This window comes from Talpa europaea, assembly GCF_964194135.1.
Source record: "Talpa europaea genome assembly, chromosome: 7".
Lineage (NCBI taxonomy): Eukaryota > Metazoa > Chordata > Mammalia > Eulipotyphla > Talpidae > Talpa > Talpa europaea.
The window spans coordinates 69,344,735-69,371,653 of NC_140074.1; positions in this window are offsets into that span (position 1 = coordinate 69,344,735).

Genomic DNA, 26,919 nt, shown 5'->3' on the forward strand with positions numbered 1-26,919 from the left:
GTCTTTTTTAATTAGGCCTTGAAAGAGGACGAAATTTTATGTACAAAATCCACCTTAGACACCGATGGTATTATGGCTAGTATTATCCTTACTTTTAAGTCACAGAATTAAATGGAATCTTTGAGACCAAAGGAAATAGAGCATGTAGATGTCCCAATTCCTTTATCTCCGTGATTTTTTAGCTTTCTTAAATAATAGAACCCGTGCTTAAGAATGAAATTTTACATAGGAGAAAACTAATATGGAACACTTATGAAAGTATATCTGAAAAAAATGCATTTACTTCCTAAAATTTCACCTTTAAAAATAATAAGACTGACTGATAAGACAATAACTCAGGAATTTTGGATAAAAGTTAATTTGACCATTGCATATATTTTGGTATTTTGCTTCAGTTGCATAGTATTGAGAAAAATCTTTTTTCACAATTAAGTAGTATTTATCACTTGTAGAGTTCACAAAAGTGAGTTAAAACAAAACCTCACTAAAGAGCTACAGGTTTCTATTTCATGCTGCATTCCAATTTCAAAGGTGTATACATCTGTATCTCTGGCTGGATATATCTATATTTATGCCTAGATATATTTATATCTCTATCCAGATAGATATCTGTAGCTACATCAAGAGAAACTATGGGAGGAGTTTTATTTCCTTTATTTCAAAGTGTGTGTATGCCCACACACACGTAAAATAAGTTACTTCTTTAGTAGCCACAATTGCACATGTTGGTTACATGGTGTAATGAAGTATGATCATTATTTGTAATTACAGTGTTTAAGTAGGGTTTTAAGTAAACCTATAGACAGCTAAGGTCACCATGCTTTTCTGCAGATGCACCTGCCATTTCTAGATGACGTTTTTGCAAGCTAAAAGGATGGAGAAGAAAGGAATATAGATATGCTATGGTCTCAGGGAAGAAGGTAGAGAAAGAACAGTGATTTAGGGGTTGTATTTGCATTCAAATTCCCCCTGTGTCACTTACTAGCAGTGTAATGTTGGTCACGTCCTAGTTTCTCACCCCCTTGAATTTTAGTATCACAACCCTCATTTCATCCAATTGTCATGGATCATTAATAAATGTTACTTCTTTTTTTCTGAAGTCTGTGCAATCTCTTCTGCTATCAGGAGTGAAGGAGAGATCAAATCTTTGATTTGCTCAGATGTTTCTCTAAATGCCCCCTTGTTCTAATAGCATCAGTCTGTCAGGTTCTATCTATGATGTTTGTAATTCAGGTAGCAAATTGATTTTTGAAAGCACTCTGGGCCTGCTCTGTCCATGTCGGATAAGCTCCAAGCATTAATTATGCACCAATATTGATGTTTTTGTCTGACAAGGTCTAATGTCACCATATTCAAATCTAGCTGCTTCCTTGTTAGAAAACCCTTCGAAATGTGGCCTTGGAAGAGACAGCAGGTGTCACCTGCAATATGTGAGATGTCCCAGAATTGAAGCCCTCAATTAGAATTAAAGACAATCTCTGTCCTTGCTCTAGGCCCTGAAGAGAACAAGCCTGTGTGATCAGAAAGCAGCTTGAGGAGTTGCTATATCAAGCAAGGGCCCAAAAGAAGGCCCTCAACCTTTCTTCTGGTAGACCATTCCTGGTGGTCATGTACATCCTTTTTGGGTATATTTTGGGTAACAAAGTAGTGGGAATTCATACACACGCTCATCCATTCATGCAACTTAGATATAGAAACTTCAATATACACAGCACGAGTGTCATGGTTTGTATCTGAAATTCTATCCATTTATTAACTAGTATGATCAACCACAAGTAGCCAGTCAGATCTCTCTGATCTCACAGAATCATAAGCAGAATCGAGATCAACTTTTTCCTTTTTAACAACAAAGTGTGAACACATTTACTTGGCCATAAACAGAAAACGCAGCTACAAATGGATATTAACTTAAGTGTATACTAAACAGTTACAAAAACAGCTACCTAATCCATAAATAGAATCTCAAAAAAAATTCAAAGAATTGGTTACCATTCAGACTACCTTTAAATAACCTGTTGATCAAAAATTAATTAATATTTTTAAATATTTAGAACGAACCAATGATAAAATGCTATATATATCAAAAGATGACATATAATGCAGACCATGAGAATTTTTAAATGGCAGATATCAAAATGCTACAATAAAATTGTACTAAAATTAAAACAAAATGTGATGAATTCCTTTAATATCTAGAAAAGGGTAAAACATGCCTCACTGTGATTTACAATCTAGAAGTGATAAAGAAAATTCTCGATACACTTAATTATGTTCAAATGTATGGTACAAATAAAGAAGAGAAAGGGAGTGATGAAGGAAGGAAAAAAGACAAATGTATCTTACACCACAAAAAAGGGCAAACACTGCTATTTTTAAAGAACTTCAAAAAATAAGACGATTAAGTCCAAAAGCTTTAGAGAAAAAGACAAATGATATGAGAACCATTTCACAGAAGAAGTGCCACCAATAGTCCTTAATCACAGGAAATAATTATATGTAAAATAGGAAAAACACCTTTTGAAACTACACAAATGTAAAATTTCCAACCATAGCAAAATGAGAATACTTTGACAACATACTCTGTTGTTTAGGCTGTGAGAAAACAATCACTATCATATATAGCTAATGGAAATTCGAAACCATACCACCTCAAGGAATTTGATATTAGCAAATCATTAATTAGCGAATTAGACATGCACTTACCCTTTGATCCAGAAATCCATCTTAGAGAAATATATTCCTAAGATGCACTCACAGAAATATAAAATGACTTCTGCACAAAGCTATTTATTTCCCACTGTTTGCAAAAGCAAAACCATCATGAACAAGAAAAAGGACAAAATAAATATGTTCCGTCTTTTGGGTACCTTTTGGGTAACACTCATACACACACACACACATAGTTATGTGTATATATATATATGCATGTTTGCTAATATTTTCAAAAAGAAACAGTGGAAGGATACACCAAAATATTAATTAAAAGAAATAGTAATGTTTACTAGGAAAAAGATAAGAGAGGCGGTAGAAAGAATAAGAATAAAAGCTAGGGCCTCCCCAGTGGCTCAGTGATTGAGTGCTGGGTTGTTAAGCTGCCCGCAGCCTCTGCAGCACCAGTTCGATCCCTGGCTAGAGGCGAGGGTCCCACATGGCGCGCAGACCTCTCCTGCCTCCCGCTGCTCCCCTCAGCAGTGTACCTCGGTCCTTCTGCCTGTTCTGCTCCCCGCTCTGGCTCTGGTGAATTCTCTCACCCTCCGGCACTTTTGACTGTACCCAGTGCTTGTATAAATAAATAAATAAATCTTTAAAAAAGAATAAAAGCTAAATGTTTCTGATGTGTTTTGTTTAGCAGTTTGAACCTCAGAATCTAGTTCATGTTTTATATATTTGAAAGATAAGGTTAAATAAAAAAGAAAAAGTGATGCAATGCCTGAAATGTGAAAAACGTATCGAAACTCACTAATATAACTTTATATCAAATAGTTGGCATAATGGTAAAGATATTTATTTCAATGAAATTAAAAACAGAATTTTGACTGCATATACCTAACTAGAAGCAGAATACAGATCACTAAATCTTTAGTTGCATCTAGTGGTCTTGTTACTACTCAGTAATTAAAAAAATAAATAAAACCTGGGCCTCCCTGATGGTCAAGGGGTTAAGTTTCAGCACTATGAAGTTATCAGCCGCCAGTGTGACATGAGTTCAATGCCTGGCCAAGGAGCTGACCCACATGGCACAGCAGACCTCTCCTGTCTAGCCATTGTCCCCACTTAGCTGTGTATTTCAGTAAATCTGCCTGTTCTGCTCCCCACTCTGTCTCTGGTGAATCCTCTCTCTCTCTCTCTCTCTCTCTCTCTCTCTCTCTCTCTCTCACACACACACACACACACACACACAAAGAGAGAGACACACAGACACACAGACACACACCCCAGTTCTTCCATGCAAAACAAATATGTAAATAATAAATAAATAAAATCTTGCCATTTGCCACAACATGGTGGGGCTAGAGGGGATGATTACGCCAAGGAAATAAGTCAGAAGGATAAAGACAAATACCAGATGATTTTACTCATGCATGGAATACAAAGAAATAAAGCAACAGAACATACGGAATCAAACCAAAACAAACCTTAGGAATCTGAGTGTAAAACTGACTCTGGGGGTGGGGGTGAGTGAGTGGAGGAAGCTGGGGAGCAAAGGGGAGAGGGAGGGGCCCAATGGACTGCCGCAGAGGATTGTGGGTGCCTTAGTGGTAGGTGTGGGGTCAAGACATTCACCTGAGGAGGTGTGAACCTATTCCCCTAAGTCACACACAGCATTAGAGACCCGCATTACTGCAGTAAGAAATCATGCAGTTGTTTAAAACTTGAATAAATTTAAAGTTGAAATTATTTTTAAAACTTTATAAACATGCACATATACTCCACTACCCAAAGTAGATGAAAGCATATAAGCCATTACGCTCCGATCATTACCAACCAAGATGTTCACATAAAGGATAAGAGATAAATAAGTTCCATAAAATCCTGTAATCCCATTTAAATTTGGAAAATCGGTGTTAGAAACTTAGAATTTATGTATCTCTTTCCCTGTCTAGAAACTCTTTTTCATCAATTTTGTAGTTCCCTTTTCTGTTCACAAGCTAGTAGGAGAACTTAGAAGGCATCAGTGGTTTCCCTACCTGTTCCCAGGTGAGCAGGAGAGCTGCAGCTTGGATATCAGGGGTAGGCTGGGCCCTGGGTGTTCTCCAGGGACCCCAGACCAGGCACACAAGGGACCTGCAGTCTTCACACCAGTCTGTGACTTTGCATTCTGCAGCAGGGAACTCAGAGCCGTGGCCCGTGCACCCTGACATTTCTCCCTGGTCACAGGCTCCCCAAGGCGGCCTGCTTGGCTCTCACATCCCTCCCAGGTCTCCACGCAGCATCAAGAAGGGCCTCCTCCCAGCAGTCCTGGAGGGGGAAGGCCCTTCCAGGCCAGCAGCCCTCCCTTCCCCCTTGTTGCCTGGGTGATTACACATGCCTGGCACAGGGGAGAATCTGCTCCTTGCAGGTTTGGTAGGGATGGTGGGAGATTAACTTAAGTCACCTCTGTGGTGGTCAGTCCCGGGGTCACTAGTAGCAAAAGTCATGCTGGTGGGAAGCTACCTGGATCTGACTAGTAAAGTCTCCAGGAATGGAGTGACCAGCAATCACAGGGGTCCCCTAGGGTAGCTTCAGCAGGTTGACTGGCTCTTCCTGAAGGACCTCACACTGATCCAGCCAGTTTTTCAGTGGCAACAGGGTGCAGCAGCAGCTTTGTCCAGGTTTTTCTCAGATGTGTGAAGGTTAGGCCAACACCTAACCTTCTGGAGTTGGGCGTCATGTTTGGAAGTCAAGACTGGTGCCACCTGACTGGATCCCTGCTGCCAGGATTTTGAGGGCAGCCTCCTCCTTTCTTTGGGCACCAAGAGCTCTGGACAATGTGTGAGTCTCCTTTCTGACTGGAGCCCAAGGCAATGCTGGAGTAGCACCAAAGACACAACTAATCTTTGTGTTTGGTTCTGGAAGTTGGAAATTGCCAGATCAGAGGCCCAGCAAGGCTGGGTTCTGGAAGGGTCAGCAGATGGCCATCCCCTGCAGGTCCTCAGGGGGCAGTGAGGGGAGTAGCATATTTCTAACTGAACTTGAATAAACCAGAAACAGTTTCATTCAGAGGTTCCTGTGGACCCACTGAGTTCCTCCAGCATGTAAGTGTGCTCTGTCTACAGGCCAGAACCTCTCCAGGCACTGGAGCACAGATGGGCAGGATCTGCTCCTGGGGTGCACTGGTTCTTCTGGAGCATCTTTTACGTGTTCTCATTCCCAAGACCTCAGCTATGATGACTTTGCAAGACAGAGCAAAGAGGCTGAGTGAATCTCTTCTCTGAATTTAGAATTTTTATTAAAATAAAGGAGTTTGCTAATTCCATCTCAAGCAACTCCTAAGAAACATACTTAAGAGTTCTGAAACTAATGTGTGCTTCTCTCATACTGAACTGAACAATGGGTGTTTTTACAATGTCAGGGAAGTAATAGGCATCTTCTCACAGGAAGAAGTATTCTACTTGCTCTGGTTTTCTGAAGGGGAATTGAGTAAGAGATGATTGCTGGTGACTCTTTTTCCAAAAAAGTAAAAGGAGGGCCTCCTGGGTGGCGCATCGGTTGAGCACTGGGTTGCGAAGCTGCCCGCAGCCTCTGCAGCGCTGGTTCGATCCCCGGCTGCTCCCCAGCCACTGGAGGAGGGTCCCACATGGCGCACAGACCTCTCCTGCCGCCCGCTGCTCCCCTCAACAGTGTACTTCGGTCCTTCTGCCTGCTCTGCTCCCCGCTCTGGCTCTGGTGAATTCTCTCACCCTCCTGCACTTCTGACTGTACCCAGTGATTGTATAAATAAATGAATACAAATAAATAAATAAATAAATCTTTTTTTTAAAAAAAAGGAAAAGGAAAAAGACATTTAATTCTGGTAATGACAGTTAATGTAAGTGATGTTATAAGTATCTGAAAAATGTGGGTTGTTTTGCAGTTGAGTTTTGTTGTTTTGTTTTGTTTTTTTGCCCACCCTAAATATTTCCTCCTTCCTTTCAACTGTTCTCTGACAGTTCCACCTTCTACACCATCCAGGGAACTCTAGAAACTCGGGCAGGGTGGTTCTCAAGTCCTGCCATCTTTCTCTCTCTTCTCAGTCTGCTGATGCAGGTCAGTAGAGGGATATGGAGACCTGTGTGGATGTTCAGCCTAGGTCATGTGCTTAAAGCTAACTTTTATCCAAAATCATTTGCTTGGAAGAGCAGGTTTTTGCAGAGTTATTAAAAATGTGATACCATAAGCTCTAGTCTCTTATTATTCCATGTGTGTAATTCCCTTAGTTAGGAATCTTGGTGGAGGCAGGGATAAGTACCATAATAGTTTTAGGCATTTATAGGCCTCTTGCTGAAATTTCATCCTTAGTGCACCAATACCTTGATCTGAGCACCTACTATATACCAGGCATTTCACTCATATTATCGCTGTCAAACCTAACAATTGTCATAGCAGACCCCTAAGTTTTACTCCTGTTTTCCCATCCCAGGTCAATCTCTTTCTATGCCAGGAGTGAAAGAGGGATCAGAACTTTAATTTGCTCAAATTCTAAGAGAGGGTGTTAACATTACCTTTTTATTTGTGAAAAGAAGTGGTATCTGAGAGGTTAAATGACTTGCTTCATGGTTCCAACACAGGCTTGTTTGATTCCAAACCTTTTGAACTTTTCAATATACCCAAAGACAGGACCATCCACCCTACACATTCCCATTTCTTTTACTATCCTTCCACATCCTGTTTGGAAAAGTACTCAAGGCTACTGACAATACTACTTTGCTTGCTTTCATAGTGGTAGAACCCATCTGGCTGACCACATGACTTTATGGTGGCTAGCATTTACTGAGCATGTACTCAGTGCTAATAACTTTACATATATTTTGTCCTTATATCCTTTTGGCAACCTTACAAGGTAGGTTCTAATGTCATCTTTTTAAAAGTTGGAGATAGAGATGAAAGGAGGTAACTAACCTACCAGGTCAAAGTAGACAAACTAGGATTTGAACTTAGAGCACCACCACTAGAAACTGTGTGTGAATTCCTCAGCTCAGAAGCATTTATATCAGCCAGTAAGGCACCCTTCACCCCCATTCTCCAATTTCTTCCTATTGTTATCTCCGTAAGTTCCTGCTCAGCCCCAAAACATATAGTACCCATGCCTCCAAGCAGATGCTGGTGTTTTCTATACTGAGGAGAATGTCCAAGGATATAAAGAAGAGAGAAGAGAGGGAGTCCCATGCACTGACAGAGCTGCAAGTCAGCCACCTGCAAATCTCATTCCCCCACCTGCTTTCAGTGGGAAGATCACTCTCCCTTGACACTATCCCTCTGTGACTTTAATGGAGCTGAAGTCAATATCACATCATTTTATCAGTATTTTCTTTTTATTTGTGCTGAATCAGAATTGTGATATCAGCAGGAAATGGATAAGGAAGAAAAAAATTTGTCTACTAGGCACTCCAGAGACCCCACATGCTTTGGGTCAGTGAGCATCCTTCACAGATGAGCAGCTGTATTTTGTAACTGTAATAATAACCACAAAATTAATAACAGTAAATAAGAGCATACTGACAACACTTTGCAGGTTATAAAACCTTTTCACATCTGTTTGTATGCAGTTTGGTGCTTCCAATTGCCCTCTTAGTTGGAGATAACTATGATAGATTATAGATAGGTAAATAGATACAGAGATACAAACAAGTACCTGGGAGCAAACTGTGAGTGATGCCAAAGAAGGTAGGAAGAAAACAGGACTCAAGAATATTGGACCATCCTAGTCCTGCTGTGAATCAGAGATGTTACTTCAAACAAGGGATTTCATGTCTAGATTTTCAGTTCCTCCTCTTACAATACACATCACAATTCTCACTTGCCAAGACTAGAAGAGAATAGTCAGTGAAATAGTGTGTCTAAAATGTTTGCAGGTGACATGATCCTATTCTTTGAAAACTCTAGATACAACAGCAACACTAAAACTTAAAACTAATAAATGAATTCAATAAAGTTTCAGGAAACAATACCAGCATACAAAAATCAGACACACAAAAAAGCTCTTTGAAAAGGTAATGAAGTAAACCCATTTACAGAGATAACAAAAAATAATAAAATTAACCAAATAGAATAAACTTAACCAAACAGATGAAAAACTTATACACTGAAAATTAAAGAAGACATCTTTGTTCATGGACTGGAAGAATGAACATTGTTAAAATGTCCATACTCCCCAAACTTACAGATTCAATGTTATCCCTATAAAAAAAAACCCAATTAAATGTTTTACTAAAATAGAATACAGTCTTAAAAGTCATATGCAACCATAAAATACTCCAAGAACCAAAGTAATGTTGAGAAACAAGAAAAAACTGGAGCCATCACACTTTCTGGTTTTAAAATACACTACAAAGCTACAGTAATCAGAACAATGTGGTTCCAGCATTGAAACAGACACATATACCAAAGGGATAGAATGGTTATCCCATAAATAAATCCATATGTCTACAGCCAATCAATATTCAACGAGAGTACCAAGAACACATAATAGGGAAAAATTAATCTCTTCAATAAATGGTGGGGGGAAATTGAATGAAAGGATGAAATTGGACTATTATTTTATACCATATACACAAATCAGCTTAAAATAGGTTAGACTTAAATGTTAGCTAGAAGCCATAAAACTACTAGAAAAAACATAAGGAAAAATATCCTTGGCATTGGCCTAGACAATGATTTATTTTATATATATGACACTTACAAGAACAGGCAAAAAAGCAAACATTTGAGACTATCTCAAACTGAAAAACTTCTGCATAGCAAAGGAAACATTGGCTAATAGAAATAGCAACCTATGGAATGGTAGAAAATATTTGCAAGCCATAATCTCAAAAGAAAAAAAAGACTTACAAATGGTCAACAGGTACACAGAAAGGTACTCACTTGACATCACTTATCATTATGAAGTTCAAAACAAAACCACAAAAATCACTCTGTAACTATTATCACAAAGACAAAAGGTAATAAATGTTAGCAAGGATATAGAGCAAAGATGAACTGCGGTAGGCATGTAAATTGATAAAGTCTTTATGATAAAGAGTATAAAACTTACTAAAAATAATTAAAATAGAACTATCATATCTAAAAATCTCAACTCTACCTATATACCCAAAGAAAATGAAATAAGTATGAAGAGATTTTTACACTCCTACATTCATTGCAGTATTATTCTCAATGGAAATAACCTAAATGGAATGAATGGATAAGAAAATGTAGGGGGGGTGTGTTTGTGTGTATGTGTGTGTATGTTTTCTGAGAGCAGATCCTAAGGGTTATCACCAAAAAATTAAATGACAGCTGTGCAAAGTGGTAGATATGTTGATTAGCTTAACTGCTGTATTTCACAATGTTTACATGTATTAAATTACCAAGTTATACACTTGAAATAGATACAATTTTCACTTTTCAATCATATCTCAATAAAGCAGAACATTTTAAAAGTTTTGTAAGGACAACAGAATCTACTGTGGGTTTCCTTCATCCATTTCTTTATCACAGTATGGACACAATAAAGTCTTGCCGAATTGAATTGAATTGGTGAGCCTACTTATGATAGGAGGTAAGTATTTTGTGGTGATTGAATACATGGACATTGGCATAAAATCACTTAAAATTCAAGTCTACCTCCTCCCTTACAAACAAGGGTAAAACAAGTGTTATAAAAACTCTGAAGATGCTGGCACATGTAATGGATATACCAGTACCACCTCCTGGGTTTATTATAGAGAAAAAAAAAGACATGTAAAGTGCATAGTATTGCATGAGACACACACAACAGACATCTGAACATCTGGACTGTTTGGGTTGTTCTCTGTCTTCTTGTTCAGATGACTGCATTTGAGAGCTATGGAATCGCCACATAATTTGATCTAATGGGCCCATCCCTCTTCTGACAATCCCAAAAGTAAGCTGTGGCATCAGATGATGTAAGAGTGTTTGGGCACTGTTTCTAGTTTCTGAATTGAAGCAATTGTCTTCTATCTCTGCTGTTTCCTTGGGCAACTGTAATTTACTTCACTAAGGCCTGCAACTGGCCTCTGCTTCTTCAGAAATCCCACCCAGGGGAATACAATGGATCCAAGGCTGGAAGGCTGAAGATGGCTGGTGGCGCAAGGTGTTAAGGCACAATCTATGACGCTGTCTGCAGCCACTGAGGTGTGAGTTCGATCCCCAGCCAGGGAGCTACCCACATGGAGCAGCAGACCTCTCCTGACTCTCCCGCTGCTCCCTTCAGTAGTGTAGTTCAGTCATTCTGCCTGTTCTGTTCCCCACTCTGTCTCTGGTGAGTCCTCTCACACCCCACACATCTGCCCTGTGCCCCAGTTCTTGTATGCATAAATAAATAAATCTTAAAAAAAAAAAAGAAGGGAGGCCAATATTGAATCAGACTCAAAGGAACCAAATGGCACTTATATTCTCCCTGGTATTTCCATCTTGCTGGTCTTAAGAAGTCAAGGCACCAACAGAGAACATCATATATTTTAAGCAACAGAGAAATATAAAGCAGAGCTATGCAAAGATAATTCCCATCTCTGGCTGTTTTACAGTAAATGACTTTCCCAAAGTTGTGCAAATAGTGGAGTACAATCTTCTTCGGGGCCATTGTGATACCCAAGTTCCTGGGGCACCATTTACATCAACTACAGTGTTGATGGTGACCCTGAGAGTGTTGCATAAAATATGTCCTATAACATCTCCCATGTTTTCCTTTTCTATCAAAACAGGCTGAATTTATAAATTGTAAATAACTTTATTTCCTGCTAAGACCACCCTTTCCTTTGTCCTGACACCATCATTAACAAGAGTGAAAAGGGAAAATGATTTCTTCTTGTCAATACTCAGACTCCTTGTAACAACAGTCTGCCTTGGGGACCTTCAGGATGAGCCCTGTCACGCACAGCATCACTGTTCATATCAATCACCACAAAAACCAGGATGCCAAAGTCAATTTTTATAATCAGACGTGTTCCTATACTACTGTAGATATCCCCAAATACCTCTCCTCTTGTCCCCCACCCCCAAACCTTACACACTGCCCTCTGCAACTCAGGGTCTTCCATCTGCAATATCTACATCTTCAACCTCTCTGCTTGAGATTCCTTCCATGGGCTTTGTCTACCTGCTATCTAGCAGATCCTTGAGGAAATTTCTTCTCCAAGAGCTCTCTCTTCTGCTTTTCCTGAAGAAGCTAAGGTTAATGATCTCCTTTTTTCTTTTTTACCTTTCCTAAATCACCTCTCTTCCTACACACACACACACACACACACACACACAGCCACACACAACCACACAGAACTGCAGCCAATGCCATCAGATTATGCTACCTCTACCACTCCTGTTTCCTGTCATTCATAAATGCTCAATTTACCAGCCCTCATTCCTAGAAGTTCTTAGTTTGTGGATCACTGTCACTCTCTCCATCATTTATAGTATTATTCTCTTTTTAACATGTTTATTGAGATGGTATTCATATACCATAAATTCATTCACATAAAAAGTAAAACTTTATGGTTTTTATTATATTTAGAGTTGTGCAAACATCACCACAATATAATTTTAGAGCATTTTCATCTCTCCTAAAAGAAACCCAATATCCATCAGTAGTCACTATCTCCCAAAACTCTTCCCAGCCCTAGGCAATCACTAATCTACTTTCTATCTCTACAGATTTGCCTATTCTAGACATTTCATATAAATGGTATTAAATAACCTGACTTCTGTAGGTGACATTTTTTTCACACAGCATGTTTTCAAAGTTAATCTACAATGAAGCATGTACTAGTACTTTTTTTTGTTTAATAACATTCCATTGTATGGATATATTAAATCCTACTTTTGCATTCATTCAGTTGATGACTATCTGGGTTGTTTCCACTTTTTGACTATTATGAATGAATGCTGTTATTCTCATTTGTGTACAGCATTTTTTGTATGCAGATGAGTTTTTTATTCATCTTGGATAGATCTATCCAGGATAGAATTGCTATGTCACATGGTAATTCTGTAATTCACAACATGAGGATCTGCCAAACTGTTTTCCCCAAGGTTGTACTATTTTATACTCCCATGAGCAGTGACTGAGGGTTCCATTTCTTCCCATCCTCTCCAAGACTTGTTACTGTCTTTTTTAATTACAGCAAATCTAGTAGTATATCATTGTTTTTATTTGATCTCATGGTTTGATTTGCATTTCTTTGATGGCTAATGTTGAACCTCTCTATGTGTGTCTGCTGGCTATATTAGGATAGTTGTTCATAATGTCATGGCTTGACCTCTAAGTCCTTTGTCTCTTATCTCCTCAGTGTTCCATGTCCTCTGACTCAACTTAGTCATTCCCAATATTATACTTTGATTATACTATATCATCTTACTTCAATATCTCCATGATTTCAATTTCAGGAACCCCACCCTTCCATGCCTACCTTCTACCTTCCTTGTTCATGATACATGGTTCCCAAACTCCTAAAATCTTTTGGCCCCACCATCACCTACAGTTTATTGATTCTGCAGGTTTTCACTGCGCTGGCTCTTCTGTGCTCTCAATTTTGCCTCAGCCAGCTTCATGTCTATGCTCCACATTTAAAATTGTCACTTTACCTATATTTCAACTCCCTTGCTCTCCCTTCATCGCACTTGGAAAAATCACAACCCTAGTTAAATTTGACTTTCCTCCTCATTCTCACTTGCACCCACATAATTAAATATGGCAGGAAAAAACATAACCTCAATAGTTCTTTCTCACTTTAAATTTGTGACACGACCACTAACCTTATGTGCCCTTTGACCTACTGGCCATTCCCAGTACATTTCCCTAACGCAAACTCTTTCCTATCATCCCGGATAACATTTTTCACAGGCTTATCCTCTCCTAAAATCTCTACCCCTACTTCTCATTTCAGTCTCAAGTTATCTCCTATTTCAATGAGAAAATACCCCTAGAGAAGTTTCTACTTTCTTCATCACTGAATCTACAATGCTTTCTTTACCTGACTCTACCTCCCCTCTTGCTACCATGAATGAACTCATCCTTCTCCCACTTAAGGCATGCACTCTTATCTCTTCTGATATTCTAAAGGTCATCACTTTAGCAATGACAACTCTAGTGTGTCTACTCTACTGGATCATTCCCACTGGGTTGTAGGAATACTCCAGTACCTTCTCTCTTGAACCAGACTACAATCAGGCTCTTTATCACCCCCATTTCACCAAAGCTATTCTTATTAACATGAACCATGATCTCTATGTTGCTACATCTACTGACAATCCTCAGTACTTACCTTACTTAAAATCCCGTTCTCTTAGAATATTTCCTGTGATAAGTCAGTGAAGTATCCAGGTATTTGACCAAAATTCTGGGTGTGTCAGTCAGGATGTTTCTGACTGAGAACAGCATTCGAATCAGTAGACTGACTAAAGCAGATTGCCCTCTCAATATGGGTGGGCCTCATCCAATCAGTTGAAGACTTGGCTAGAACAAAATGGCTGAGTAAGGGAGAATTTCTTCTGCTTTTCAGCTGGAACATCAGGTTTTCTTTTTCTGCTTTCAAACGCAAACATCAGCTCCTCCTGGGTCTCATGCCTGCTGGCCTTAGGACTAGAATTTACACAGTCAGCTCTTCTGGGTCTCCATCTTGCCAACTGCAGATCTTTGGACTTGTCAGCCTCTGTAATTACATGAGCTAATTCCTTATAATAAAATGTGTTTCTAAAGATATATCTATCCTGTTGGTTGTGTTTCTCCGAAGAACCCTGACTAATACACTTTCTTTAGTTGGGTTCAGGTATATTACTCTCTGTTGTATTTCTTCCCACTATTAATTCCCTTAGTCAAGTTCTTTACTTTTTCTTACTTCTCAGTCAAGTATTATAGTCTTCTCTAGACCCTTTATTTCTTCAGCTATACTCACTCTCCAGCTAATTCTCATCCAATATCATGGCTGTCAAGAATATCTCAAACTTACCATGTCCCAAACCAAATTCCTGAAGCCCTAATGCTGCCTCCCTAAGCCTATCCCTCTATTATCTTTGTCATCCTAATAAGCAGTAGTTACCATTCTTTCCAGTACATGGCTGAAAAGCTTAGAGTCAACTTCCATTTTTTTTCTTCCAAATGCCACCCTCTTTCAACAAATTTATTTTGCTTTGGGTACAAAATACATACAAAGTATGTACTTCCATGAATACAGTTGTGTTCCAAACCACCATCTTCTTCCTGGTCCTGAACTATTGCAATGACTCTCTAATTAATCTTCTGTTTCCACCTATGTCCCCATTCCCTACACAGCAGTAAGAATGAGTTTTTAAAAAATCTAATTTAAATACTTTCTGCTCTATCAATAAAACTTAGAAGTTCTTACAATTTCTCAACAGGTTCTTACAATTTCTCAATATGATCTGCCCTTTTGCCAGTCTTACCTCCAATCATTTGCTTTTCCCTCCATCTCTGTTGTAGACACATTGGCCCCAGCATTTCTCAAACATGCCAAGTATCATCTTGCCTTGGGGCCTTTGCACTTGCCTGAAATGTTCATTACCTGCACCTAGAATGTTTGCGTCTCAGATATGAGACTATATACATACTATATATATATATATATATATATATATATATAAAATACTATATTGCATGGTAGTCCCCTTACAACCTTCAGTTCTCAGCTCAAGAGGTGACATCAGAATGACCTTCCTCAAATATCACCTGTAAGTGGCACCATGCACCTCTCTCTACTCATAAGAAATAGAATATACTTGTTTTTACTTATTTCCTGTATATTTCTACTAGAAAGCAAGTTATATGAGAAGAGAATTTCTGAAAGAGGTCCTGAGATATCTCTAGGAACTAGAATAATGTCTTACCCACAATAGGTTCAGTCAATAAATGGCTCTTACATAAATTAATGAATGCATGAATTAATTATGAATTTACTTTATGACTAAGATTTATAAATCATGTTATATCAGAAATATATATTTAAAGACACTTCTTGTTATATCATCCCAGCTCCTGAGACAGCAGGATGATGCACTAAGGAGAAATTCACAATGGGTTCTAGTTGCAGCTTTGCCCCTACGTAGCTGCTCTGTGACTTTAGGTCAGTGACTTACCCTCTTAGGCTCCCCATTTCCTTATCCATTTTATGACACTTTGGGATGAATTAATGTTTAAAGATTATGTCCCTGAGAATTTTAAATTCGACTCATGTTGAATCATAGGATGCCATACAATGGTATCCCAACTTAGATCATCAAGAAGTTGCAAAAGTACTAGGTAGTAGTAATCAGTAAAAAGAAGAAAAAGGATTTTTTTCATGCACATAGTGACTTTTTGTTCCTAATGACCTTTATGAGTAACACTCATCATTTTTTTTTTTTAATCTCTGACTAGTTTATGGGTCTGCTGGTTGTTCTTTATGTCTTGGCTGGGTTCACTTATCCATTAGCTGGCAGGCTGACTGGGAGGCCTGAGACAACTGAGACCTCTCTTCGCATGGCCTTTCATCTTCTATCAGGCTAACCTGGGATTGTTCTTATGGGTTCCCAAGGGTCATACAAAGACCACTTGACACTGAGAACTGTCTAATGAAAGAACAGTCATTTCCATTGTATTCTTTCCACCATAGTAAACCGGATTCAAAGGATGGAGAAACTGATTGCACAATCCGATGGTAGGGAAGGCAGAGGGCAGGGGTGCAGTTTTCAATCTGTCTGCAACACTGGATCTCGAGGCATTATTTTCAATAAGAGACTAAAAATAACTCCTGCAGAAAGTCATTTAAGTATGCCAGCTAACATTTGATTTTAACTTCCTACATGATCTTCACTGGGGGAAGCACTTCCCTCCCCATATATGTTTCCTTCCACGTGGAAGAATCACCATTAGAGTATTGCCCATAGTCCCCCTTCAAGCCCTCACTAATCCCATCCTTGGAAGATGGAATGACTTAACTCTTTCGTGAGTTTGGGAGGAGGAACTGGCCCATGGAGTCTTGTCTGCCCCTTCTCCCTTTCCTCTTAAAAACTAGCCTGTCTATAAAAGACAGGCTCACAAATGCTGTTAGCCGGGCAGAAATTTAATGGTAAAGGCTGCCCCAATGAGGAGGTATTGTCTCAACCAGTGTTGCATATAAATGTGTTTTAAGCCTACCTAGTGCTAGGGTTTAGTACTCCTCAGAAGGCCATTTTCTATTGATAGACACTACATCCTTCCCATACACCTACTTTTACAATTCTATTTGATTGTTTTGTAAATTCATTTTGTAATTTGCCAATTAGTTCAGAACTTGGACAGGGAAAAGAACTACTAGTTTTCAGTTCATCTCAAATTCCCCAACTGAGATTATTTCACTTGATCCTCACCACAGTGTTGCAAAGTAGCAGGCATTATCCCAATTTTCTAGAGAAGCAAAAGGAAGGTGAAATAAGTTGTTCAGAGTCACCACTTGAAAAATGATGGATTTGAACCTATTTTTGCATTTCTTAGAAGTAATTTATTACCTATTCTTGAAACTACAGAGGACCAAAGATCTTGACAGAATCCCAGCCCTGATCCTCACCAGTTATACGACACTTAATGCCACGTACCACTATGCATCTCAGTTTTCTCCCCTGTAAAATGGGGCCAATAGCTAGTAGCCTTTCCTATATTTAAAGGGATGTACAATCCTTCTGATGAGGATCATATAAGATGAAGCAAGTAAAAACACCTCAAAAAGCACAGACTACCATTCACCTAAATTTTTTATTTTTCAGACTATATAAAGGTGTCCCTCAATCCCTAATATGGGGAAAGCAAATTAGGAAATAGTCATAAATTGAATAAATCTTTTGCAAATGCATCTGTCTCAAAGGAAAGACAAGATCTAGCTTCATTTCAGCTGACTTTCTAGTCTAATGACCTAGAATTCACTGCTATGCTTTCATTCTTATCCCTTGCATTGCAGCTCACATGAAAATGCCTGATAAACTAGGAGTTTCTTTTGATGCATGGGCAAAGAAGATGTTTTCTATTCCAAGCACCCATATCTTTTCTGAATATTTTTCTTCATATTCTTCTGGGGGTTTTGATCTCACATTATTTCTCTTTTGATTCAAAGGGGGAAAAACCTACAGGACTTTTCAATTATTTATTGCAAAAGGCATTTAAAGCCTGCTTTCAAAGTTGATTTCTGAATTTCTATATTCACTCATGCACATCTGGGAGCTGATCTGACCTCTTGGGAGGAGAGCTCAGTGAAGGTCAAAAGATGTGTCTGACTGACACATGGGACCTCAGATGTCTGACCCAGACCTCTGTCTTCAAGAGCATGGCAGCAGATTCAGTGTGATGGAAGGGGCTGCTGGAAAAGTCTTCCAGCCACCTCATGCTGCTTCAGTATGGTCTCTGACCTCTACTGCTTTTCTTCCATGAAAGAGGAAATTTTGCCTCTGTTTTAAAATATTAGAACTTGATTACATTTCAAATTCAGTAAATGCTATTGAGTGCCGATGCCTAACACATTGTGCTAAGATATCCAAAGATGAAAATTACTCGTAATTCATGAGAAGGAAGTCAAGAATATCGAGGAATAGGGCTGCCTGCATTCAAATCCCAGCTTCACCACTTATTCCTTCACTTGTTTGAGCCTGAATTTCTTCATGTGTAAAAAAGGGATGACAACAAAAATGACAACAACCATTTAGTGCTTTAATCCATACAGAACATATAACACATTCTTAGGTCATGGTTGTCCATTAATATTAATATGATGAGGGTGATGTGTTCTAAATGAAAGTAAGCAAAAGAACTATGATCCCTATCTTCATATCCTACCTGGGAGCTAGACAATCTTCAAATAGAAACATAAACTTATAAATGCAAAAGTGCTACTGTGGATTATACTAGTTGCTCTTTCAACATCTATCCCACCCTCCCCTCCTGCTCGGTGGCCATGAGCAATGAGTTAGTAGTAGAATTGAGTCCAATCTCAGCTCTTCAAATGCAACCTAAATGACCCTCTCAGACCTGTCACTTTAATTCCATCACCCTTGTGAATGTTTCAGAAGTGGTCATGTGACCTAAATCAACCTAATCCAAGAAAAACTCAGGATTTTATAGTAGGGAAGAGAACCCCCTTCCTCTGCTACTAGATACGACACAGAGAGTATGATTCTGCAGCACTTAGCAGCCATTCTTCAATCACTGTTGGAACCAGACTCAGAAGGAGACTAATAGTGGGGAGAGCAGAAATGAGATATGCAAAGACAATGGATCTTTGGTAATATTGTTGAGCTACTGGATCTAATCTCCCTTTGAACCCAATGATATCTTGAGAATATTCAGACAATAACAGTTTTCAATGATAGAAAGAAAAATAACCAATTAAAAAAATGGGAACAGGTTCCAAATAGACATTTATCTCAGGAAGATAGACAAGGAAGTAATAAGCACATGAAATGATGTTCAATATCATTAGTCATCAGGAAAATGCAAATGAAAACCACGATGAGATACCACCTCACACCCACTAGGATGGCTAAATCAAAAAGTCCCATATGAACAAATGGTGAAGAAATTGGAACCCTCATACACTGCTGGTGGGAATGTAAAGTGATGTAGTCACTTTGGAAAAGAATCTGGCAGTTCCCAAGTTGACTAAATATAGAGTTACCATATGTCCTAGCAATTCTATTCTTCAGTATATACCCAATGGAAATGAAAATATCTATCTGCCCAAAGACTTGTATGTGTGTATACAGCAGCCTTATAATATCCACAAACTGGAATCAACTCAAATGTCCATCAACTGACAAATGGATAAACAGAATGTGGTATATCCATACAATAGAATATTATTCAGCCATAAAAGAAATAAAATAGTGATACATGCTACAATATGAATAAAGCTCAAAAAACATGCTAAGTGAAAAAAAGTTATCACAAAAGGCCATATGATTCCATTTATATGAAGTATCCAGACCAGGGAATCTCTAGGGAGAAGCAGTAGATTAGAGGTTGCATACGATTGGGAGGGATGGGGGGATTAGGGGGAAGCTAAAAAAACATGAAATGTTTTGAGATGATGAAAATACTGATTATGGTGATGACTGCATATATTTGTGAATGTATGAAAAACCACCAAATTGTATGTTTACGTTTAAATGGGTGAATTGTGGTAGGGTAGGTGATTGCACTTCCATAAAGCCATTAAAATAAGCAAATAGGGCCTCCCCTGTGGCACAGCAGCTTGAGCATGGCACTGTGAAGCTGTCCGCAACCTCTGCAGCACGGGCTCAATTCCTGGCTGGCCAGGGAGAGTCCCACATGGCGCAGTAGACCTCTCCTGTCGTGCCCACTACTCCCCTCAGCAGTGTATTTCGTCAGTCTGCCTGTTCTGTTCCCTACTCTGTCTCTGGTGAATCCTCTCACCTTCCCGCATCTCTGTCCTGTACCATAGCTATTGTATAAATAAAAAAATCTTTAAAAAAAATGTAAATATTCTCCAAGTCAGTTTTGAGGTGGGTTTTAGTTACTTGCAATTGAATACTTGAATATAATTACTACAAATAAACACACACAAAAACAGAAACACACACACAGTGGCTGTGAGAATATTTATCTCAGTTACCTGATATACTCTGGATATGGGGATATTCAGAGAAACCAGGTGCGGGGGTCCTAGTGGATGAGATGAATTAGAATCAGTCTGGCCCCATTTGTCTGTACCAGATCTCAGAGGCTCCCCATCTCCACTTCTCCCCTCTGCTTGCAGAGGCCACCACTGATCCTCTCCTGCAGATAACCCAGGGTCCCTTCCAACAGGAGGCAGGACAGCAAGACTCTCAGAATCAAGAGCTGGTCTTGCAGCATCTCACTCATTCTCAGCCTTGACACATTTCTCATCCCTCTACCACCTCTCTCTTCCTATAGTCCTTTGTGCCTGAGTGCCCAGAAATTTACATCCCAGAGATACATCAGTTCTTCTCTGATAAGATGTGCAGATCCCAGGTCCTCCTTAGATCTGGGCCTTGACTTTCACTTGTAATTGCCCACTGTAAATACTGAAGGATTTACACAGGAAAACAGCTAGCCCTGTCCCTACCCCAGGAGGTCTCCTCAAGTTTGCTGTAGTTTTCTTCCCTTTCCCCCAACTAGGCCTTCCATTTGCTCACTGAATGTCTGACGTCCAAGTTTCTCCCATCTTCTACCTTGGTTCCCACCTTTTCTTTTAAATTTCTTGGCGAAGCTGTTCATTGAATCACCCCAGCTATAACCTTGCTCACTGGATATTCAGGTCTTGACCCAGTTAGTTCCCCAGTGCTCATCTGACAATACCTGAAACTAGTGACACCCAGTAAAATAGCAAAATATACCTGCCAGCCTGCAAGCAGCACAGAGGAAAGGAATGTTATACTGCCTTCCTGAATCCACATCCCATACCTCATAGGTCCTTGGGAGCTAACTGGCAGGTAGATGAATGCCCCCCATTATATTGGAATTATTATCTAACTGTCCTTCCCTGCTACCCTGGAATCTGCAACTGGGCAACACCCCCACTGCTGCCTGATCACCTTTGTGACCCCAGAATACAGCACAGAACTTGTATTAGAGTGAACCGTTCAGTATAGAATAGCAAACCCTTGGCTTCTTCCATAAAGGGTGTTGCCCAGTTAAATAAGACGTTTGTTCCCTCTGAACACTCACCACTTTGATGAAACTCCTGACACATTTACCCGGTGCTGCCTTGTGCTGCTGGATGTGCAAAGCAGCTGTTTACTTCCATGAGATGATGACTCTCCTGAAGGTGGGGGGTCGCATCTCATTCATCTTCTGGGGCACCCACTGGTGACACCGGAAAAAAAAGATGAACAGAAGCTCAGTAAACACACTTGCTGAATAGCAGGTTGATGACTGAATAAATGAATGAATATGAGGAGAGTAGAACTGCTTGGAAGAGGGAGGGAAACTCTGGTGTCTGGAAGGCTGCGACTTTGACCTGTGCTGCATTTCCATGCTGTGATCAAGATAAATCAGGACTATTTTGTTTTATTTTCTCCTTCTCCTTCCAGACTGTAAGTCCCCCAAGAACAGTGTTCATATCCAACATTTCCAGAATGTTCACCACTACAGCCTCATATTTAGCTCATAAGTGCCTCCTAAATGTGCTGGTGGCTGAACATTCACCCACCCAGTGGGTCCCTAAGACCCCAATTCTCCTATCCACCCTCTGGCTTTCGTCCTTCCCTGAGCCATGCAAGATCTTTACCTTCCAAATTAGTAAGGAGACAGTCACAGCAGCCATCAGCCTGTTTCTGCATCCCCCTCTGCCTTTATACTTTTCCAACTGGCTTGACTCATGTCATCTTAGCTAATTCGGAGTCATCCAAGCCAGGCTCTGATACATCGGATGATCAAGATAAACGGCTGGAGTATTTTTATGAGTTAAAGTCTCTCTAGATTTCAGTACATAAATCATTTGTTGTGAAACTGCTCGTTGTCTTTAGGCAAGGCTATAACATGAGGAAAATCCTATCTATTTATGAATCAAAAGTCAAGGGATTAGGAATAGTTCAAAGGAAAGAGACTACAATATAAAAATAAGATTTATCTCTTAATATTCTCCTTATATACATCCCTCTGCCCCTTTCTCTTACTTACTCTTCAGCATAGAATAGGAATTCAATTATGTGTTTGTTCTACAAAATCACTGCAGGCAGCAGGTTGGGGGAAAAGAGAAGCAAATCTTAAGAGGCAAAATTTAGAGAATACTTAGCTCCACGCCAATTCAATTGATACCCCTTTGGATCTCAGATAGAAAGCCATTTCCTCCAGGAAGTCTTCTGTGATGACTTAGGCTAAATTAAATCCTTCCTATCCATCACTCTTTTTTTTTAATCACTATTTTTTAATTTAAATATTTTATTTTATATAATTCTTACATCTTTTTTCATCTTTGCACAATGTATGCATTTTCATTTTGGTTATATTCCCCACACAATTGCACCCCTAGACCTTCCTTTGACTCTAGACCTTCCTTTCCCCACCTCTCCCCCTCCCCCCCGCCTCCGTTGTGTGTCTCTCGTTTATAGTTGCTTGTTGATTTTGATTTTTACTTTGTATTGATTAGTCTTTTTCCTGGTCTCTTATTTCCACCACTCTTATAGCACCCATTGTGATGACTTGTGTTGCTCAGCCACAGTTTTAATTATATATTTATTTGTTTGCTTACTTAATGCCTGTCCCCCCCAGTATTCTTTAAATTATTTTACATAGGCTTACTCCTATATTTGTTCTCCACTGTATCTCTAACCCCTAATACAGTGCCTGGAATAAGGTAGGCACTGAGCAAAATTTTAAATAAATGCATGATGAGAATTTTCCCAGCTCTTTTTCAAAATTACTCTGTAAACGTCACTGCAGAAAATGAAGAGCTACTTAATTTTTTCAATTTTTTTCAATTTTTATTAGTCAAACATGAAATGTTACTTTTTAAAAAAAATAAATATTTATTTTTTCAAGTCATTGCATATGTTATCTTAGGGAAGCTTCAATGTCTGGTCCAATGCATGTCAGCCAACAACAGGAGAGACAGGATTAGAACTCAAACAATGTAACCCCCAAGTTCACATTCTTACCTCTGTGCTCTGTACTCTTCTCTCCTGAAAATCACAAAGATGCAGAAGGAATTTTTTTTCCCTATGGAACCTTTTTCCTTCCTGGCTCTCCATCACTAGAAGGAACAAAGGAAGGGAAAACAACTGAAGACCAAAGAGAGGATTATGTTTTCACTTTCTCTTCAAACCTTGCAGAAAATCAGCAGACATGATACTGGACATGGTCATGCTTTTTTAGACTGTGTTACCATCTACGCGCAAAAGGGTTTTTCAGACAGCCTTGAGGATGTCAGCCCCTAGAGCCACATCTTGCTCTGTGCAAGATTCAACTTGTGTCGCACTGAGCCAAAGGCAAGTCCTCACTTCCAACAAGCTCTTACACAGAAGCCCACCACACCTGCACACACATAATATATTCAAGGTAAACGATACACCTACAAGAGCTCACATATGTACTTACACATGTGTGTGCTTTCACCAAAAAGCAATATCTCATCCCCTTCACTACACAGCAAGCACAGAATCAGATGAATGCACGAATGTACACATCTACACAACTGTCCTCATCAAATTTAATAATAAACCATGTCAGTACACCATTTTACAATAAACCAAATCCTTTTACATGAGTTTTCCACTTTAGTCCCATAATAATCCATGGGTTATTTATTTAAAAGATATAAAACCAATGGCTTAATAGGTGTCTTTAACTTGAGTCTCCTAAGATAGGTTTCAGAGAGTCTCTGACTTTTCCTGAAATTGAGGGAATGTGCATTTTTATATAGCAGTTAGGGTTCAAGGATTTCATGCTCTGTCCCTTCCTCTAAAAGAAGGTAATGAAAAAAAACCAAGCGGTGGGGATGATTTCATTAACCTGAAACTAAGATACTGATCAATATAAAGTTTATAAAGTGCCTTTTCTTCCATTCCCTCGCTGATTCACACATCTGCAACCCTTTAGAGTTAACCTTGCAAAAATTACACCTTTTTGATAGATGAAGACTCTGAACACAGACCTCTTTAAGCTCATATCCCTAAAACCCATTCCTTTTCACCTTCCTGCCTCTCCCGAAGTAGAAAAGAAGAGAAACTGACATCTGAGTCACTGCCCTTGATAGGGAATTTAACATAGTTTTTCCACCTACCTGAGCCATGAACTCTATACAGGTCTTTCCTTTTATTTATTTTTTTTAATTTTTAAAATTTTTTATTTATTTTTGCATGGAAGAACTTGAGTGTAGGCCAGAAGTGTGTGGGGGATGAGAGGATTCACAGAGACAGCATGAGGAGCAGAACAGACAGATGTACTGAAATACACTGCTGAGGGGAGCAGCAGGAGAGACAGGAGAGGTCTGCTGCACCATGTGGGTTAGCTCCCTGGCTGGGATGGAACTCAGGCCTTAGTAGTGATAGCGCTGAGATTTAACCCCTAGGCCACCAGGGAGGTCCCAGTATAGCTTCTTCATATGAAACCAACTCACACAACTGAAAAGTAGCCATTTTTTTTTTAAGATTTATTTATTTATTTATTTATTTATTTTATTTATACAAGCACTGGGTACAGTCAGAAGCGCAGGAGGGTGAGAGAATTCACCAGAGCCAGAGCGGGGAGCAGAGCAGGCAGAAGGACCGAAGTACACTGCTGAGGGGAGCAGCGGGCGGCAGGAGAGGTCTGCGTGCCATGTGGGACCCTCCTCCGGTGGCCGGGGAGCAGCCGGGGAATGAACCGGCGCTGCAGAGGCTGCGGGCAGCTTCGCAACCCAGCGCTCAACCGCTGCGCCACCGGGGAGGCCCTGAAAAGTAGCCATTTTAATCAAAATTTTGGTGTTTACTCTACTTCAAGTCACTGTGATATTTTCACAAGCAGAGGATAAAGAGTCCTTAGGAGATTATCTGGTATGTTCCATAAATAGAAGTCCAAAATGGCAGGTCATTTCTCTTCTCTTTGTATGGAATACTTTTTGTCCAGACGTCCTCATTCTCTTTAAATCTCTATTCAAATGATATGTTATAACTCATACCTTCCCCCCACCCACCATAATGCTCCAGCACCTGCTCTGCTTGTCTCTTTAGTACTTATCATCCTCTGATTGTCATATATTTATTCAGTTACGTGTCTAGCATTTGTCTCCTCTCCTAGAATATAACCTCCATGAAGCAAAGACTTTATCCATTTAAATTGCTGATCCAAAACCTAGAAAAGACAGAAAATATTTGTTTCATGAATGGAGACTTACCAGGAAAACTAGAAGTTTCCGTAATAACCTCTTCACAAAAGATAACTTAGCCAAGATCATCCCACTAAAGAGCCTCAAGCTCAAGTCATCTTCCAGGTACTGAGCTTCTGCTGTATCACTGCTACCTCCCAAATATGAATTTCATGACATTTCTCTTTGGTTCACTTCCCAGAGGCATGAGTGAGAACTTTCCCAGACCTAGGACAGGATAGTCCCTGGATAGTCCGAGTTCCTTTAACAATAAGGAAGTTCACAAGCTTTTGACACTGGGGAGTACAGAGTTAGGGTGGACATCAGAGTTCGTTTGACCTGAGCCTCAAAGTCCCAATGGAGCAGCCTCCACCCTATTCTCTCTGTCCCGCATTCTGTGATGTTGGCTTTATTGTAAGGTTGGGTCATAACTTCTCTAGAAGGTCAGGGAGACGTCCCAACAAAGAGACCTTTGAATCCAGTTGCAGTTAGCTACATGAAGAGGTGGAGGGAGAAGAGATGGTTCTGACCTCAGGGATGACATAGATGGTCCAAATCACAAGGTGAGACTTGACCATCAAGGATTTGAAAAGTCTTTGAGGCTAATGGTCAAGAGCAAGGGTCAGAGAGGGCTAGGCAGAGGGGCAAAGTGAACCATTCACTGTTAATAATCCCTGGGCATAATTTCCTGTCTCCTTCCTATACTTTGCGCAGACACTGGTCCTTGATCGCCCACCACCTCATGCCCACTTTCAGTGTACACAACCCACTTCAAAGTCCAAGGGCAATGCCAAGACCTCCATGTCCTATTCTTAGAAGAACTTCCCACCTCCTTCCTCCTCCTGGGACCCTGCAGGGAGGGGTCCTCAGAACCCCTCCTTGTTGTTTACACAGTTAGCTCACTGAGGAGAAGGGCTGTGATGTTCACCTTTATTTCCTTCCTACCCAGCCAGCTACCTGCTTATCCTTAATATAAGCACACCTCTGGCCTCCACCTATGACTTCTTGGAGGCCTGCTAGGCCTCCACACCTAGCAGGAGTTAGTCTGTGGGATTAAATAATAGGGAAAAGAAACGCAGCCTCTGAAAGACAGAAGCTGCCTAAGATGAACATGGCTGATCCAGCAGCTGGTGTGTCACCAGAGTTCTTGGAGCTCGGCCACAAGTCCTTCCCCAAAGGACAATCTGTGCAGCAGCCGTGTATCAGCTGATGCTGGACACTCCTTAGCCAGTGCTCACTATGAACTTGTGGACATTGGACATTGGACATCCAGCAGGTCATCCAGCAGCCCCCCTATAGCAGCGTCCTAGGGGGTTCATTATCGTCACTAGCATTTTCCAGTCCAGGCCCCAAGTGAGAGCCACAACTGTCACACGGCCTTATCCCATTACCAGTCACCAGCCCAGCCCTTCCCCAGAGTGGCAGCTGTCGGCACCCTGTGGACAGCCAGCCCAGGGGGTGTCCG